General features: G+C 38.9%; 1 long non-coding RNA gene across 1 annotated transcript; it reads left to right on the top strand.

The window, feature by feature from the left end:
• Positions 1-2,279: 2,279 nt before the first annotated feature.
• On the top strand, positions 2,280-3,144 carry LOC126410095 (uncharacterized). The gene is made up of 3 exons (XR_007573489.1): positions 2,280-2,456; positions 2,547-2,612; positions 2,964-3,144. It is a non-coding gene; the product is annotated as an uncharacterized LOC126410095 (long non-coding RNA).
• The last annotated feature ends 14,995 nt before the right edge of the window (positions 3,145-18,139 follow it).

Genomic DNA, 18,139 nt, shown 5'->3' with positions numbered 1-18,139 from the left:
CACCTTCGAGAAGCAGAATTAATGATAGCCAATTTTATATTGGCTACAAAATTTCAGCATTGTACGCCCTACTCTATCATAATACAAATAGTTATCTTATGTTAGTGCCTAGTGATTTTAAATGCACATACAGCGTGACCTACACAAAGGCAAATTTCTAGTTCTGGATGTGTGAATCTACTACGCTAGCTACTGCATAATATATGGCAAAAGGTCTATCTAAACCTTTCAAGAATTTGATGAGCTCAATTGTGGATATGGAAGAAAAAGAGAGAATTATTAAGTTGTTAGGTATGCAAGTCTCGGAATAAATAGAAATTTTCTATGAATTCGGTGAAGAAGATAAACAACCAGCTGGTGTATGACAATTATGGACAGCCATCTGATTGTAGAAAGAATTACAAAGAAGGGAACCACAAAATGAATATTTTGTTCATTGAAAAGATAAAAAAATGAAATATAAACCAACTACAGTTAAATCGACCAAATTTGATTATCCATTCTCGGGATTGGTATGAGAAGATTACTTGGTAATTACTCATAATTTGACATGAGGGTGAACAACAATGCCTCCCTTTCCTCAATAAAGTCTTCATGTGAAAGGACATCATCAAATCTATGTTCATGGATAAATACCACTAGCAGCTTACCTTTCACTGACTAGTCAAACCTTTTTCCCTTGGACAGGATTTCATCTTGAACCATAATATGGTAACTTTTTTGTTGTCTACAATATATGTCCAACGAGCTCAAATTTGAAAGTTCTAATCTACAGCATGCTGAAGATAATGAATATTTTCAAGATAATAAAACAAAGTTGAACGAGAAACAATAACCACCTTCAATAATGATCGGGAGATCCATCTAAAAAGAAAAAGGAAGCACCTGCAATGCAATGTTGTTCAAACAATCTTAAGCACCTTCCAGAAGTAGAATTGATGATAGCCAAATCTATATTAGCTATTAACTTTAAGCATTATACAACCTTCTCTATCATAAGACAAGTAGTTATCTTAAGTTAGTGGATAGTGATTTTAAATGCACATGCAATGCTACTTACACAAAGGAAAATTTCTTGTTATGGATGTGTGAATGCTATCCAAAATTGAGTTTGTTGAGGAAACGTGCTGGTTTGCAATTTAAAGTTTTCTATATTTCGGAATTTAGTATTAGATAGCTTTCTGAATTTTTAAAATTTTGTTGGACTCTTTATGTAAAGGGTTAAACATAACCCTAATCCTTATTTAGTCTAATGGAAAAGGAGCAGCCAACGTATTCAAGACTTGTACCTATTCTATCCTTCTTCCTCATGTTCTCCTCTTCTCCCTCTTCTCCCTCTTCTCCACCTCTCAAATCAACATGGTAACAGAGCCTCAGACCTAGGACTGTGCCATCTAGAGTTTTAGGCAGCTTCCCCTCCTCTCTTTTCTCATCTCCTCATTCAAAAAAAAAGGTTGGACGTCTAAAGTTTCTGTTGCATACAAAAGATACAGTGGGATTGTTTGGTGAAAAGGGGTTGATCACGTTCTACATGTAGAGACGCGATTTGCACCCTATGTTGCCTGAAGTCTTGATGTTAATAAAGAACCTAATTGGATGAAGTCGACAAATTGCTGTGTTTCTTCAGATCTGAAGGTCAAAGTGTATCAGATCTGACTCATGTGATGTCGTTGACAAATATTTGATGTTGATCAGATCTGAATGTCGCAATATATCAGATTTGACTCGATTGATGTCATTAAAAAATTCAGACCAGAGAACGTCTGATCTGCTTGGCCATGTGGTGCAGAGTTGATTCTTAGTTAAAATGGAGCAGTTTTGTCTGGAAATCTGATTGCAGTAAGTCTGTGCATGTTGTTTATATTCAGTCTATTGTGGGTTAGTGTGATATATATCGTTGGCAAATATTTGATGTTGATCAGATCTGAATGTCGCAAAATATATCAGATTTCACTCAGTTGATGTCGTTAAAAAATTCAGACCAGAGAACGTCTGACCTGCTTGGCCGTGTGGTGCAGAGTTGATTCTCAGTTAAAATTGAGCAGTTTTGTCTTGAAATCTAGGCCTGGGCGTCGGGCCGGGCCGCCGTCGGGCTGGGTCTGGGTCGAGGACTTTTGTTATCGTGCCGAACTTGAGCGAGCCCGGCCTGAGATCTTAACGGGCCGGGCCTGGTTATCACTTCTACAGCCCAGCCCTGCCCGACGGCCTGTTAGGAACTTAGGTCATGTTCCTCCTGTGTGGCTCCCCTTGTTTCACACTTTCGCATTTTCCATCGAGGGAGGCCGGAGGCAGAGTGACAGAGTCTAGCAGATTCGCAGAGCCGCTGTCTGCGCCGCAGAGACAGGGAGAGTGAGAGTTGGAAAGACCGTGTGCCCGCCACCGTTTCCACAGTCCATACCTGATACCCAGCCAGTCTCCGGCACCGTCACTGTCTCCGCTCCACCACTGGGCCACCGGTAAAGAAATCAATGTGTTTTCTTGATGTAGGTTCTGCAGTATTCTGTATTCATACATAAATTATCACAACCCACATTTTCTTTCCCCAGATCTTGCCTCTTGGATAGTTGGATGCTGTTGGATCTCGTCAATGCACTGTAAATTTCGTTCTGCAGGTGCGCCATTTCTGTGGTGCAGGAATCCTCAAAAATGTCTTGACAAATGAAAGACATTTCTGAGTTTAACTTTAGAAAGCAAAAATAATGTGATAAATGAAAGGCATGATATTTTCATTTTGTCTTTTCTTTTTTTGGGTCAAAGTATCACAAAATTTTCGTGTATTTTTGGTTTTCCTTTATTATTCTTTTTTTGGTGTTTCTGAAAATAATGGAAATTTCTGATAATGTTGTTGAGTTAGCACCTCGGTTCCCTGGGTTACATAGGTAGGGTTTGTTTGGACGCGTGCTTTCAGTTACATAGTTATAGTACTCCATTAGCAACTTTGTCCTTTGTCTTATCATTATTAGATGCAATGGAAGGGGCAGGGTTTCCATGGTAGCCAGAGAATTGTGGAACATAACCTGGGAATTCTTCTGGTGAGAGTTTTTTTATGGGTTTAACTCCCTGTAGCATCATCTTTGACTAGGATTATTTCACTTCTATGATTTCTTGGCTGTTCTTCTTGTTGTAGCTTAATTGTTTTCTATGCATATTTTTCACAAGAGAAGCCTTTCTACAGTCTGTCCCTGCTTATAGCATTGCAGTCCTTGTCTTTTGTAGATAAACTGAATCTTGTCAGATATGGTTCATTTTTTTTAGTTGTCATTTGTTCCTTAATCTAGAAAGGAATAGGAGATAGAAAACTAGTCAAGGGTAACTAAAGGAGCAAGAAGTTATTATCATGTGGTTTGAGGGTTTTGTTGATTTCATTTTTAAAGACAAGTTGGTGATTGATATTTTTGGTTGGATCCGGCTGTTAGTCTCACATTCTCAGAGATGTGCTGATGTAATAGTTAGCTTCATATGGATGGTGGGGAATATAAGCAGATAATCCTTTTGTGGTTTTGTGGTTGATTGTTGCACAGTGGAGAACCTGGTGTTCATTCTTGTATGAATAAACCATTAGAAATTGACTATACTTTTGGCATTTAGCTTCAATGAGAATCTTTGAATATATATATGTCTCATTGAGCTTAAATTCTAAAAAAATGTTCGTTTTGATTGAGAACAGGTCAAGTTTTTTGAATTTTATGGACGTAAGCTAAACACAAGTGGTGTTGGGATTTCTTGCAACGTGGGAGGTGCCTTTTTCCTGAAAAGTAGCAAAGGGTACGTTGCATGTGATTTTTGATTTGCCTATTTGTTCATATGGTTTTTGTCTCCTTTTCATGTAAATATTATATCCTATTCACTCTTTTGTGTATAAAATTTGTATTGTTTGGCAGTTTTATGAAGTTTGAACGGCCGCATCTTATCTCCATTGAGGATCCATCTTAGCTAAACATTGATTTTCGTCATACTGAGGTAGAACAAGGAAGTATTATTATGGTGGGTGATAGCTCTGTTTCACATTATTTTACTTTTGCAGAATTTTTATGTATGTTTTTTCCTTCCAAGTCTATATCATTGGTTTTGGACTTGCAAAGCGATATCGAGATTCTGCAAGCAACCGCCACATTCTTCTATATTTCTTAAGGGTTACGTTCTTCTATATTTCTTAAGGGGAAGGTAATTTTTTCCCCAAGGCTTGAGTCTCTTTCTTTTACATAGGTTCTTCAAGTTCATATGAAGGTTTGATCCTTAAATGTTGTTTTTCCTGTATGTTATGTTTGGACCATGGTCGAAAAATGTTGGCTTTAAAATTATTTTGTTCACTATAACTGATACGGGAAACTCATTAACTGAAAGATCTTAGGTTCTACATGGACTATGGACTGTTGATGCATTGTGTACACGATATTAAGAACCTAAAATTCGTGTTGTGCTGGTTTTCTTGAACGATTTACTGTTTTGTTGTTTGCCCATTGCAATTCTATGTTTTAGTGAATCCCTCTTGTGAGAATTTTTGTAATTGGTTTTCCTATGACTCTATGTTTAGGTTGTTCGGATATCATTTAAATAGTAAGTCATGTCATCTAACATCTAAATTGATACGATGTAATGTAATGATGGTTTGAATGATGTACACGTCTGGTGCAGTAAGATGGGTTTGTTTTGATTCCTTCACATCCATACTATTGCTGACTTCTTCTCATGTATAATACAACCAGAGGCAGGCCAGGAGAGGACCTCCTAGACATGCAAGGTCCACCTCATCCTCTTCTAGATCTCCAAGCCCACACAAGGTCTGTTGCAAATTTTATTCTTTCATTGAGCTTGGATCTGAATGTTATTGTCATTCCTCTCTGCACAAGTAATGGCAACTATATGCAAAGCCTTTATTTGAGCTACCATTTTCCTTCATTTTTTTAAGAAAATATTCTCTTGTTCTTATAGATAATTTGAACTCCCTAGGGAAAACATGCAACTGATTCAGGAATTGAGCAAAGCTTCACCAGGTTCAGAAGAGCTCAAGTTCACATCAAGATATGCACAGAGTTTTAAGACCCAATGCATTGCTTGTTACCTAAAACAACAGTGGTCTTTTTCCATATCTTGTTTTAGATTTCTTGTTTAATACTATCTACTTTTTTCTTACATGTGAGGCAGACCCCTAACATGAAAAAATTCATCCTTTTTTCAATCATACCAAGGCCCGACCCGGCAAAACGGGCCGGGCTGGGCCTTGGTATGGTGGACCTGGCTAGAACCTTCATGTTGTTAGTCGTTGGACATGAAAAGTATATATTGGAAGAAGATGAACCAATTGAAAAGACAGGTAAATATGAACTGTGGGAGGAAGAAAACAACATTATTAGTGTTTGGCTTATGAATAGCACTCAACCCCACATTGCAGCAGGGCTTTGTTATTATAATACAACCAAAGATATGTGGAATTCTCTTCGGCGGACGTACTCTCAAGACAAAAACATCAACAAAATTTTACAAGTTCAGCAAGAGTTGTTACAAATGAAACAAGGTGATATGGATTTAACATAATATTTACAAAGTTGAAGTTCACTTACGAAAAAATGAACTCCTTAAAACCGCCCTATAAGTATTGTCTCAAATCTGACATGGAGCAAATGATTGTTGTTAAATTTCTTGTTGGACTATCTTCTGATTATTCTGCGGCCAAGGCTCAAATGCTTACAGGTTCAGATTTTCCTGATCTTGATGAGGCCTTCAATAGACTAAACAGATTGATTGTTACTCTTCCTCCATCCTCGAACAACTCACAGCCATCTGCCCTTGCCTCATTTGGAGGAGGAAGAAGTGGACTACACTCTTCCCGTGGTAGAGGAAGAGGCCGAGGTCCTGGAGGACATGGAAGACTTCAATGCACATATTGTGGTTGCCTTGGTCACTTAGAGGATAGGTGCTGGAACAAAGTGGGTAAACCTAACTCATCCACTTCTTCGATTGTGACATCTTCATCTAGTTCTGCTCCAAACACACAATCTATTAGTATAGCTCCTACGGCGAATCCCACTACTACTTCAGTAGATGCTGCATCTCTTAATTTAAGTCTGGCTGAAATTGATTTAATTATGGAGCATAGATGAAATACTACTCCTTCTACCTCATCGGCATCTACAACTATCACAAATTCAGCATACTCTGCAGGTAGAACTACTTATAATGGTTATTAGATAATTGATTCTGGAGCATCTAAACACTTTTGTGGAGATACTAGTATTTCAAACTTGCAGAAATTTAATTCCTTCAGCATGTTCGATTGGTGGATGGAAGACTGTCTCCAATAGAAGGACATGGAGATGTTTTATCTCTCTCCATCTTTACATGTTCATGATATGCTATATACTCCTAAATTCCCAAAGAATTTGTTATCTATAAGTAAACTAACTAAAGAGATGAATTGCAGAGTTATTTTTTACTCGGGTACTTGTGTATTTCAGGAGGTATCGACTGAGAGGAAGATTGGTGGAGGCCATGAGAGAGATGGAATATACATCTTGGATACTTCTAATAAGGAGGCGTCATTCTTAGTTGATTCTTCTTCAAGTGCTTTCCAATGGCATCTCAGATTGGGTCATCCATTATTACCTAAACTTCGACTGCTATGTCCTTAGATTTCTTCCACAACGTTTATTGAGTGTGAAGCTTATCAACTAGGCAATCATAGTCATACTTCCTTTCCATCAAGTCAAAGTCAATCTAGCCAAAGTCTAATGTTTGGGGGCCTAGTCGGGTTCCAAGTCGATTATCGTCTCGTTATTATTTGTTCATTGTTGATGATTTCTCTCGTGTCACTTGGGTTTTTTTGATGAAAAACAAAACTGAAGCTCCTTGTATCTTGAAATCTTTCATATTGAAAATAAAAACTCAATTTAATTCGTGTGTCAAGGTTGTTCGCACTGACAATGCTCTCGAGTTCAAATCTACTCATTTACTTGAATTCTATAAATCTCATGGTATTGTGCCACATTTTACTCGCCCTCATACATCTCAACAAAATGGTGTAGTTGAAAGAAAATAATGCCATTTTTTGGATGTAGCCCGCACAATCATGATTCATTCTAATATGCCTTCCAAATTTTGGGGAGATGTAATTGTGACCGCATGTTACATAATAAATAGAATGTCATCATCTTCCATAGACAACAAGATTCCAATTCAAATTCTCTACCCAAATAGAGCTTTATTTTCTTTACCTCTACTTATATTTAGGTGCACATGCTTTGTACATAAAATTGGTCTCAATCGAGATAAACTAGCTGGTCAAGCAAGTAAATGTGTATTTGTAGGATACTCTAAAAATAAAAAAGGGCATCGATGCCTAGATCCTATATCTAATCGAGAGTTTGTCAATGCTGATGTAACCTTTCTAGAGTAATCTCCATTTTTTCCTGCAAGTCCTTCACATCCAAAGTCTAAGATGCCCTCTTTTGTTCCACTTCCAATTCCTCCTATTCCACTTGAGTCCCTTCCTTTTTCATCATCACCCACTTGTTCCACTTCCTCCATTCCACGGTTTAAAGATCCTCCTCTCACATATTCAAAAAGGGTCCATCATTTAATGACCATGCACCATATTGCACTCAGGAGGTAAGTAGTTTTGAATTACGTGACATGTCTGAGTGTTCCTTTGATGCTTATGTTCCTAATGAACTACCTACTGCACTGCATAAAGGGATTAGACAATGCACAAATCATCATCTTTCTAAATTTGTTAGTACAGCTCATTTGGGAGTTCATATGTGCAAATTTATTGATGCATTGTCAGCTAGATTCATTCTTATTTCACATGAACAAGCTATGTTGCACTCTAAGTGGTACCAGGCAATGAGGGAGGAGATGAATTCTCTATCACACTTGGGATCTCGTTGAACCTCCTTCTAGGGTAGATATTGTTGGCTCGAAATGGTATTCACTATCAAGTACAACTTAGATGGTATGGTTGAGCACTACAAGGCACGCTTAGTAGCAAAAGGGTACACACAGACATATGGTATTGACTTCTTTGAAACTTTCTCTCCCGTGGCACGTCTCGACATTATACGACTCATTATATCTATTGCAGTTCATTATGGTTGGAACATGTACCAACTAGATGTTAAAAATGTCTTTCTATACGGGGATTTAACTGAAGTGGTTTACATGCAGCAACCACCCTGCTTTCAGAAACAGGGGGAGTGTACCAAGGTATGTTTGTTAAAGAATGCTACATATGGCTTGAAACAAAGTCCCAAAGCATGGTTTCAAAAGTTGTGTAATGTTGTGTCTAAGTTTCAGTTTCAGAGATCGCCTTTAAACCATTCATTGTTCACAAAAAGGACCTCAAGAGGTATAGTTGTTATGGTGATATATATGAATGATATTATTTTCACTGGTGACAATGAACAAGAAATACAAGACACAAAGAAGTATCTCCAACAACATTTTGTTACTAAAGATCTTGGCTCTCTATGTTACTTCTTGGGGACAGAAGTGACAAGAAGTAAAGAAGGTCTAGTCCATTCCCAAAGAAAATATCTTCTTGATTTGCTACACAAAACATGTATGACTAGAACTAAGCCGACATCTATTCCTATGAATTCTCGTACTCACTTGTATGATAATAAATCTGAACTTGTTGATAGCAAACCATATCGGTCTTTCATTGGAAAGCTACTATATGTAACCATTAATAGACCTGATATATCCTTTGCTATGGGAAAACTAAGCCAGTTTATGGATAAACCAAGAAAAGCCCATTGAGATACAACTATGTTATTATTGAAATTTCTAAAAGGCTCCCCTGGAAAGGGTCTATTATTTAAAAGAAGCTCTTCACTTCATATAGAAGCTTATTCTGATACAGATTATGCAGGCTCAATTGATAACAAAAAGTCCACTATGGGATTATGTATCTTTGTTGGAGGTAACTTAATCTCTAAAGGGTTAAACATAACCCTAATCCTTATTTAGTCTAATGGAAAAGGAGCAGCCAATAGATTCAAGACTGCTATCTATTCTCTCCTCCTTCCTCATGTTCTCCTCTTCTCCCTCTTCTCCACCTCTCTACTCAACAAAGTTCATTAATGTACACAAAAAGGATTTGTGATTTAATAAATGAGAACAGAATGTCATAAATTTATGAAATGCTTCCAACTAACATCGGGTATGTTTCATGTCACAAATTGACATTGGTGCAAAAGATTTCACAAGCTTGCTTATATCAAGGCTACAATTGAATGTTGTTATTATACAGCATATCAAGAAGAAGCTTTAGTTAGTTTTTACCTGATGGGCTCAAGTGACCAAACAACATATGGTGGTACTTTAGGCAAAATGTTGTTTGGTCTCTCCACAATACCAATTTAGATTGTTACCTAAACATGCCAAAAGAAATATAATTTCTAACCTAAAACACCAAGGGAAAACATTAATTTTCAACTATTAATTTTAATATGACATCATTTAACTTAAGATCTTTTTGGGCAATCATTAATAGAAAAAAAAGTGCCGTGTTCAAGAAAATAAAAATTGTGACATCAAAACCTGTCTCATAATAGCAATTAGCTGAGCTTATTTTTCGATTGCCAACACATGAAGCTTCCTAGTTGCTAAGTTGAGCAAAACTATGAGCACCTTGTATATATCTTAGTACTCAAAGCTCATAGCTCTGATCATTTACCATCAGTGCGTATGTAAATAGCGCTCCTACCATTAGATGGATTTTACAAGAAAAAGATACATATAAACTTTTAAGATCAATTTAATTAAATATAAACTGATGATTATTACGTAAAACTCTAAGAATTATTATGAGTGTTAATGTGTCTATTAGTTGCATGAATTGGTGCCATTTGTTGTGGAATCACTACCGTCCAATCAATGTTAAGGTGGTGGGGGCCGTTTTGCTTGGAACGGTGTGGGCAGTTTGGGCGAGTACCCTATTGAATTGCAAAAAGAATTCTCCTGGGATTGTGAAACAATCTGTTGTAGGAATACTTTGTAACCAAATTGCTACCAAAACAAAGTTGTAGAAAAATTTGATGGTTCAAATGGTGTTTGAGAAAAGAGGAATTCTGTAAGAAGACACACAATCAAAGGAATAATAATCAACGGCAGAGAGGAAATGGTGGTCAAGGAGATGAATAAATGGTGGGAAAAAATATTCAATTGTAGAAAGGAAAATAGAAGGATTGAGAGATTAATTACCCTTTGAATGGCCCCCCATCCCCTTCTTCCTACCATGATCGAGTCAAGCTTCAACTCACTTACTGCATTGCACAACTTATCTCTTGTATCTCCCCAATAAATTTTGGCAACCACCTTTGCCTGTTTGTGCAACCTATCAATATGCTTCTTATACAACAATAATAATGAACATACTAATTAACAACGACATTTAGTTCCATGTTAACCAACATTAATGTTTCAATTTTTGGGATATTTTCTCCAAGGGAACGAATTTAACAAGAAGCAAGAAATGATAGACCCAGGGGGTTTACCTTCTTGGAGTTGAAAATTGTGTCTAAGATGTCAAAAATCTCAGGATCAGGGGCTCCAAGTCCATATTGCTTCAATGAATTTGACTTCTTCAACTCATGCAGAGGAATGAGTAGCCTTGGTTCCAAGATGAGATGTATGCACTCTTTATTGTTGAATTATCCGCACACTCTTTTACGGTTGGTAAGCAACCGCCATGCATCACAGTCTAAAGAAAGTACTCACTATCATATTTCCAATGCCTTCCTAACAGGATGCGACACGCATCTGTTGGAGCAACATTTCACCATATATTGTCATCCTAATGTGGTCCAGTGGAACACTCGTGTCCATTCTTGAACCATGACATTTTATATGGGTGAGATTGTTTTTCTACTGCCAAATTAAAACTCTCTACCAAACAAGTGGACATCATATTTTCATGTCCCACTGACAATGACTATATCACATATACAACCTTCGCATTTGTAATATGGACAAAATATAATGTCTCCTAGGAATTTATAGGGCAAATAATGTAAACCAAGCTGTTCACATCCCATCAACCTCATAAAACTCTTCATCCTCAAGAGGATATTCACTGGCACATGGCTGATACTAACGTACCACCCTACTATAACCGCTTCTAATGAGGACCTTGGCTGAGTTACATAGTCATTTTTTGATTTTAGGCTTAGAAAAGCCAAGCCTCCCTTGTAAGATAGCAGATGTAGAGAATAGAGCCCAGTTGAAAGAACAGATCTAGTTTTTCCATCATGCTTTTGTGGCAGTTTTCAATAGTTTATTTTAACTGAGCACTTTTTTGTGCTCAGGCATATGTACACAAGTTAAGACCTGACAGAAAAAGCTAGACCTTAGTTATCAAATGGTACAAATTGGAAGTCAAATTATATGAGCTTAGTTGGAACATGGGACATAGATGGAAATACTTGTACAGGTTAAGCTAAAAATAATTAGGTGCGGACGTGGAAGTAATTTTGTTGAATGTTAGGTCTGGATGGTTAATGATGAGAGTTGTGGCTTTGAGCAATATTTAGTGTAAATAATCACTCAAGTTATACTAACTAAATCCGGTTTAATATTAACCAACCCCAGTTAAATATAATTGGATGTCACCCCAAAGGAGGGGACACTTTGGTGCGGGTAGACCCCAGCCCACCCATCTACACAAAAAAGAGATAAATCCCAAGGGTGGGATGGAAGCCTTGCTTGGGGGGGGGGGGAGAGAGAGAGAGAGAGAGAGAGAGAGAGAGAGAGAGAGAGAAGAAGAAGAAGAAGAAGAGAGCCAGGAAGTCAACTATGTGGGCAATGTCGAGAAGACGATAGAAAGAATTAGGTATAGGTGTTGAGAACTATAGATGATAAGGATGGCTAAATTTTCTGAGTTTTGTAAGGTAAATTAAGGATCTTTAAGGTTTGAGTTGGAAAAGGAGATTTCTCAATTGAATTTCATATTGGACTTCACCAACCCATGTTTCAACATCTCCTAATTTGAAAATTTTGATTCTACATTTATTGGTTTCATTTTTGTCCAACCTTGACCCTAGGTTTTGTCCAACCCTGACCCTAGTTTTGTAAGGGGCATTGGGTGGGCAAGGAGTCTTGATTAATGAACCTTCTCATCCCAATTTGACTGGCCATGGTGAAAAACTCGCCACCAAACAAGGCAAAACAAATAAAGTGAAGTACCAAATCCACCAACTTGGCCACCCATTTTTGGGCATGGTCTAGGATAGCTAGCCAAGGCCAGCCATGGTTGACTGTGGCCAGCCCACGACCAGCCTTGGCTCCAGCAGTAGCCTGGCCATGACCAAGCAAGGTTTATCCATGGCCTGCCATGGCCAAGCCATGCTTAAGCGTGGCCTTGTCCTGGCCAGCCATGACCTGGCCATGGCTTGTGGGGGAATGCCATGCCAGTGGGACTCGTGCCCAAATGATAGTTGCACCTTGCATGCACTAGTAGTAAGGCTTACCTTGAGCATGTAGAACCTTGACCAACACCCCAAAACTAGAAAACTTGTTAGTCCACCCTGCATGCAAGTTCAGAATCTTAAGAAAATGAACAATCATTGCAAGTTATTATGCCATTACCTGTTAAGAGCTCCATAGTATGTGGCTGCAGTGTCAAAGTTATGCCATAGGTGAGTGGGTAACATTCAACAAATGCCCATATAGCTAGTTATGAGCAACCACATGATAACATGGATTATAGATTCATGTAGCAGTCTTGCATTGTTCGGTTTATATGCTAGTTATAACACTGTGCACCTCTGCATCAGCCCTTGCATGTCCTAGATTGCTTGCACTATGATCACTTACGATGCTTCACATATGCACTAATTGTTCACATCATGCATTTCATGCTTGCATTGGTTTTCCATTAGTAGTCATTGTGATAATATTTGTTTATAGATACGGAAGGCATGGCTGAATGAAAAAGCTCAGCTTGTATACTGACTACTAGCAACTAGTAATTCCTAGCATTGAAGTAGCATGGATTTGATAGACATGCTATGTATTTACGGGTGATGTGCTGGCATAGACCATGTGATAAGTGATGTCCTGGTACAAACCTTGTGATAATATGTGTTATTTGATCATAATATGGTAGAGACATTGATATATAATTGTTTTTGCATTAACATGCCCTCTGGTAACTGATGGCATTTAAAATTTATTAGCTTACAGCTTCTCCTAGTAGAGGAACTAGCACACTAGTGAGGATGCCAATCCAAAAGCAAAGGTGTTTCTAATAGAAAGGATGGTGCCATTTATCTTTATGGGTCTTCTGTTATTCTTATGCTCCATACTTTAGCTTGAGGTGTGATCTCCATATGCAAATATTGCTTGTAAACATAAGTTTGTGTTTATAGTATGACCATTTCTATTACATGTGCTCTATTAGTTTGCACTGACACTTTCACATGAGTGCTTTTCTAGTTTATAGCACATTATACGTTTGAGATAGATTGTGGTCTGCACTAATTGCAAAGGTGACAGAGACCACAAGTTGGGCCCCAGTGACAAGTAAAAGGATCTACTGTCGAAACGACAGACCAAAAGCAAGGCGGATAAGGAGGTCAGATAGGAACTCTCAACTAATCGAATCAAAGACCTTAGAAATGTCCAACTTAATGATGAATGAGGAAAGACTCAAATAGTAGAGGGATTGAACAACCTCATTGGCTAGGACAACAACATCAAGAATATGTCGACTCTTGATAAACACAATCTGGAAGGGGTTAATGACAGAAGACATAACAGGCACAAGCCGCATTGAAAGCAACTTAGCAGGAGGGGACAACTGATGGTCTGGTGGTGAGACTAGGCAACCGAGCAGGAGAGGGAAGGGAGGATGGGACAATCAGAACCCAAAGTGAAGAAAACCGTGTCAACACAAGGGATGTTGGGAGGGCAGGGCAAGCAAGGGGGAGCAAGTAGGGGGGAGAAACCTGGTGGGGGTGTAAGGATAGGTGCGACTAAGTATAGGGAGCAATGCATGCAGGGAAGGTAAATAGGTGGCAATAACAGAAGAGGACCAGAGCAGGTGGGCAAAGGAGGTGGTCTTGGTTGGTAGTGGGGGCGAAGGGGGCCGGTAACAAAGGTTAAAGAGCAAGGTAAAGGCAACTGAGGGAAATGAGCTAATTAGGGGTGATATATTGACAAAGGCCAAAACAATCATGGCCGTAGTTGAAGAAAAGCGAGCAACAACATTGACCTCAAGGGGGCGACCCTCAGTCGACAAAAGCATGGAGGCACACAAATAAGTGGGGGAGACCAAACAAGATGAGTCCGCTGGTGCATAGGGTTGTGAATCATCCAATGGGTGGGCAGCCGACTATGAAGGCACAAAAGTCCGGATGTTGCCAAGAGCAGATAGAGTGGCTAGAAGCATTGGGTCGGAGCATCTCGAGGCAGTCCAACGTGAACCCCCAGCTTGCAAAGAAGAAAATGGAAGGGGCAAGCAAGGTACTTTAGGGTGCGCGGCAGAGAGAAGAGAGGGCACCACTGAGGAGGCAAGGTCGGCTTCAGCGGTGAGGGAAGAAAGGGTGGGAGCTGTGATGGCGGGAGCTTGGCATGCCAAGAGAACTGGTGTGGCTGTTCACCTAGAAAGACGACCCACGTAACCTCTACTGAAAAAGGCATACCCTGTGTGTTAGGAAAAGTAGGCTCAGGCCAAGAAAGTTGGATAAAGCCGAAGTAAATATAGCTAGCATCAAAAGTAGGTGATTGAGGGGCAGTTAGCAAAGGAATGTGAACCCAAAAGGAGGAAGTGACCTGTAAAGTCATGTCGTTGACCGATAAGTCGTTGATCATTCTGACAAGCAGGAAAGCAACAATGCAAACACGTGGAACACGTGGCAGCCCACGATTGTTCAAAGTAATACACCTTTGACACCACCATTGACCCCATCTGAAGCGGATATAAGTGATAGACCGAAGTAGGTGGCGAAGCTTGGAAGCATGATGGAAAGAGGGGACACACCAAAATGAGGGCCGGCAAACCAATGGAGATTACCTTGGGGTGCCTCTACTACAAGGAACAGTCACCCATCTACAAGAGGAGAAACTCACAGCATGCAGGTGGGATGAAGGCCTGGAGGAGGCCACTAGCGCCCTATAGCTTAAGTGAGTTGCCAAAAAAACAATTGAAAATTGTAGATTGCCAATTGATTGACAATGACAAAGTTTGATGGGCCGGCTATAAGACACACTACTGTAAAGAAGGAGAAGCTGTTAACGAAAATGATGAAAACAGCCCAATGGCTCTCTCCACAATAGAAAGTGGATCAACGGCTCTCTCCATAGAAGGTGATACTCTTGACGAAAACAACACAACAACAATGAAGGAAACAAAGCATGATTTCCTATTGGAGACGACTATGAAGAGAAACAAAATCATGTCGTTGAAAGAGACATTGAACTCTCCAACGTCTAGAATCAATGTATAAAATCAAAGACAGGAAATCTGTAAATAAAGAGTTGAAAAATAAAAAATGTAGAAAACCATCATTCCGTGGACGTAGATCAATATATGATCGAACCACGTAACTCGCCTTGCATTTTTGTCGTGTGTTAATTTCCTTTTTCGTTCTGGAAATCCTTTTATGGTATCAGAGCCATCGCTACATCGTTGAGGAACAACTTCTGTCATAGCGTCTTCTTCAAACAACAACACAATGGCATGACAGAAATAAGCCAAGACTATCTCAATTGGCTGCGACAAGAACAAATCCTTCTATGTTGGATCAAGTCGTCATTATCTGAAAATGTTCATGCTCAGATTATTGGATTGAAAACCTCGGCAGAGGTTTGGAATGCGTTGAAACATTCCTACGCCGCTCATTTGCGGTCCAGAGTTATGCAATTGAAATCTCAGTTACAAGATTTGAAAAAGGGCAATATGTCCATGGATGCATATTTTCAGAAAGTAAGGGTTATAGCACATCAATTAACTATAGCATCTAAACCTGTAGATGAAGATGATTTGGTTTTATACATTTTGAGAGGTCTTCCAGCTGAGTATCTTGCCTTCAAGATAAGCATGGGGACACGGAAGGAACCTGTTAGCCTTAACGAACTTTATGGCCTCCTACTTATGCAAGAAACAAATCAAAAGGGTCATGATGATGAATTTATGCCTACTGCGAATAATGTTTTCAAGGGGCACAATGAGCGACAACATACTTATTGTGGTTGAGGAAAATTTGTATACAAAAACAGAAATTTTCAAGGAAAAGAAGGATCAACATGTCAGATTTGTGAGAAGACAGGGCATGTAGCTAAAAATTGCTATACCTACTTGAATCTCGTCAAGAGCAAGAGCACAAATCCTCAAGCGTTTCATGCTGCCATTGAAAACTATTCAAATCAACCAGTTGGAGATGGCAATTGGTATCCCGATTCAAGTGCAACCCACCACATCACCAATGATATAAACAAACTTTCTATACATTCAAATTATCATGGGAGAGACACTTTGAAGGTTGGCGATGGAACAGGTTTGCCTATACTCCACATTGGTTCATCCATACCTACTAGAAATTTGATTTTAAATGATATATTACATGTTCCAAATATAAGTAGGAACTTGCTATCTGTTCAAAAATTTTGTAAGAATAATGATGTTTATATTGAGTTTCATCCTAACTCGTGCTTTGTAAAGGACCAAGCCAGGAAGGTACTGCAACAAGGAATCAGCCAGAATGGCCTCTACAAAATTAATCTTGCAACAAATAAAGAGGCCATGTGTAGCGAATGAGCATCTTTGGAGACTTGGCATAAAAGACTTGGCCATCCCGCTTTTGTTACAGTTAGGTGTGTCTTAAATGATTTTGATTTATGCTATGATCATTTGTTTCCTTCAACTTTATGTGAAGCATGTCATAAGGCTAAGAGTCATAAACTCTCATTTCAAGCTGTTTCTTATAAAGCACAAAAACCTCTTGAGATTGTCTACTCTGATGTTTGGGGACCTGCCCCGATCATGAGAACAAATGGTTATCGTTACTATGTTATTTTTGTTGATGCATATTCTAGATATATATGGTTTTATTTGCTTAAGTTGAAATCTGATGTTAGGGCTGCTTTTAAATCCTTTAAAGCGCTCGCTGAAAATCATACAGGACACAAGATTAAATTCTTGCATTCTGATGGGGGTGGTGAGTACCAAAGCCTACAACCATTCTTATCCGAGAATGGCATAGGACACCGAAAGAGCTGCCCACACACTCCCGAACAGAATGGGAATGCTGAAAGACGGCACAGGCACATCGTTGAAACTGGCCTGTCTCTTCTAGCTGAAGCAAATATTCCCAAAAATTATTGGACTTATGTTTTCAATTCTGCTATATATCTTATCAACCGTATGCCCATCAAAGTTCTCAATTATCTTTCACCATTGGAAAAGTTATTTCAAAAAATCCTAGATTATAATTTTCTTAAAGTCCTTGGTTGTGAATGTTATCCCCACTTAAGACCCTATGCAAATCACAAACTTGATTTCAGATCTGAAAGATGTGTTTTTCTTGGGTATGCCTCTCAACACAAAGGTTACTACTGCCTGAATTTAAAAAATAAAAGGATTTTTACCTCCCGCCATGTTGTTTTCAATGAAAAATTCTTTCCTTTCAAGGAAGAAAAGCTTAATGAGCAACCTGCTTCTAGTGATCAACATCCACCTCAATTTGTTCCCATTTTCTTAAACGTCAACCACTTGAAAGACACCAACGATCATAGAAGTGATAATGAGGAGAACCATGCCACGTCCAACCCTCAACCAAGCCTTCCCAACCATGATGAGCAAGTCAATTTGATACAATCTAGCTCAAATGAGAGCCACCAAAACCAAGACCAACCTGAAAGTGTCGAACCTAGCAGTAGACCTACCAGAACCCATAGTATGATAACTTGTTCTCAAGCTGATCAGGTCCAACCTGAAAATATCAAGCCCATCATTGAGCCTACTAGAACCCATAGCATGACAACATGATCTCAAGTTATAGTTAAGCCCAACACTAGCTATACCGGCTATGAAACCCACTCAGCTACCAAATATCCTTTAGTCCTATCTACAACATCAAATTTGGCTATTGAGACCGAGCCCAATACTCTTCAAGAAGCTCTTGTCTGTAGACAATGGAAA

The sequence above is a fragment of the Nymphaea colorata genome, chromosome 5, assembly GCF_008831285.2.
Source record: "Nymphaea colorata isolate Beijing-Zhang1983 chromosome 5, ASM883128v2, whole genome shotgun sequence".
Classification (NCBI taxonomy): domain Eukaryota; kingdom Viridiplantae; phylum Streptophyta; class Magnoliopsida; order Nymphaeales; family Nymphaeaceae; genus Nymphaea; species Nymphaea colorata.
Note: the sequence above shows the minus strand (reverse complement) of the source record. Positions and strands in the feature narration are given on the sequence as shown.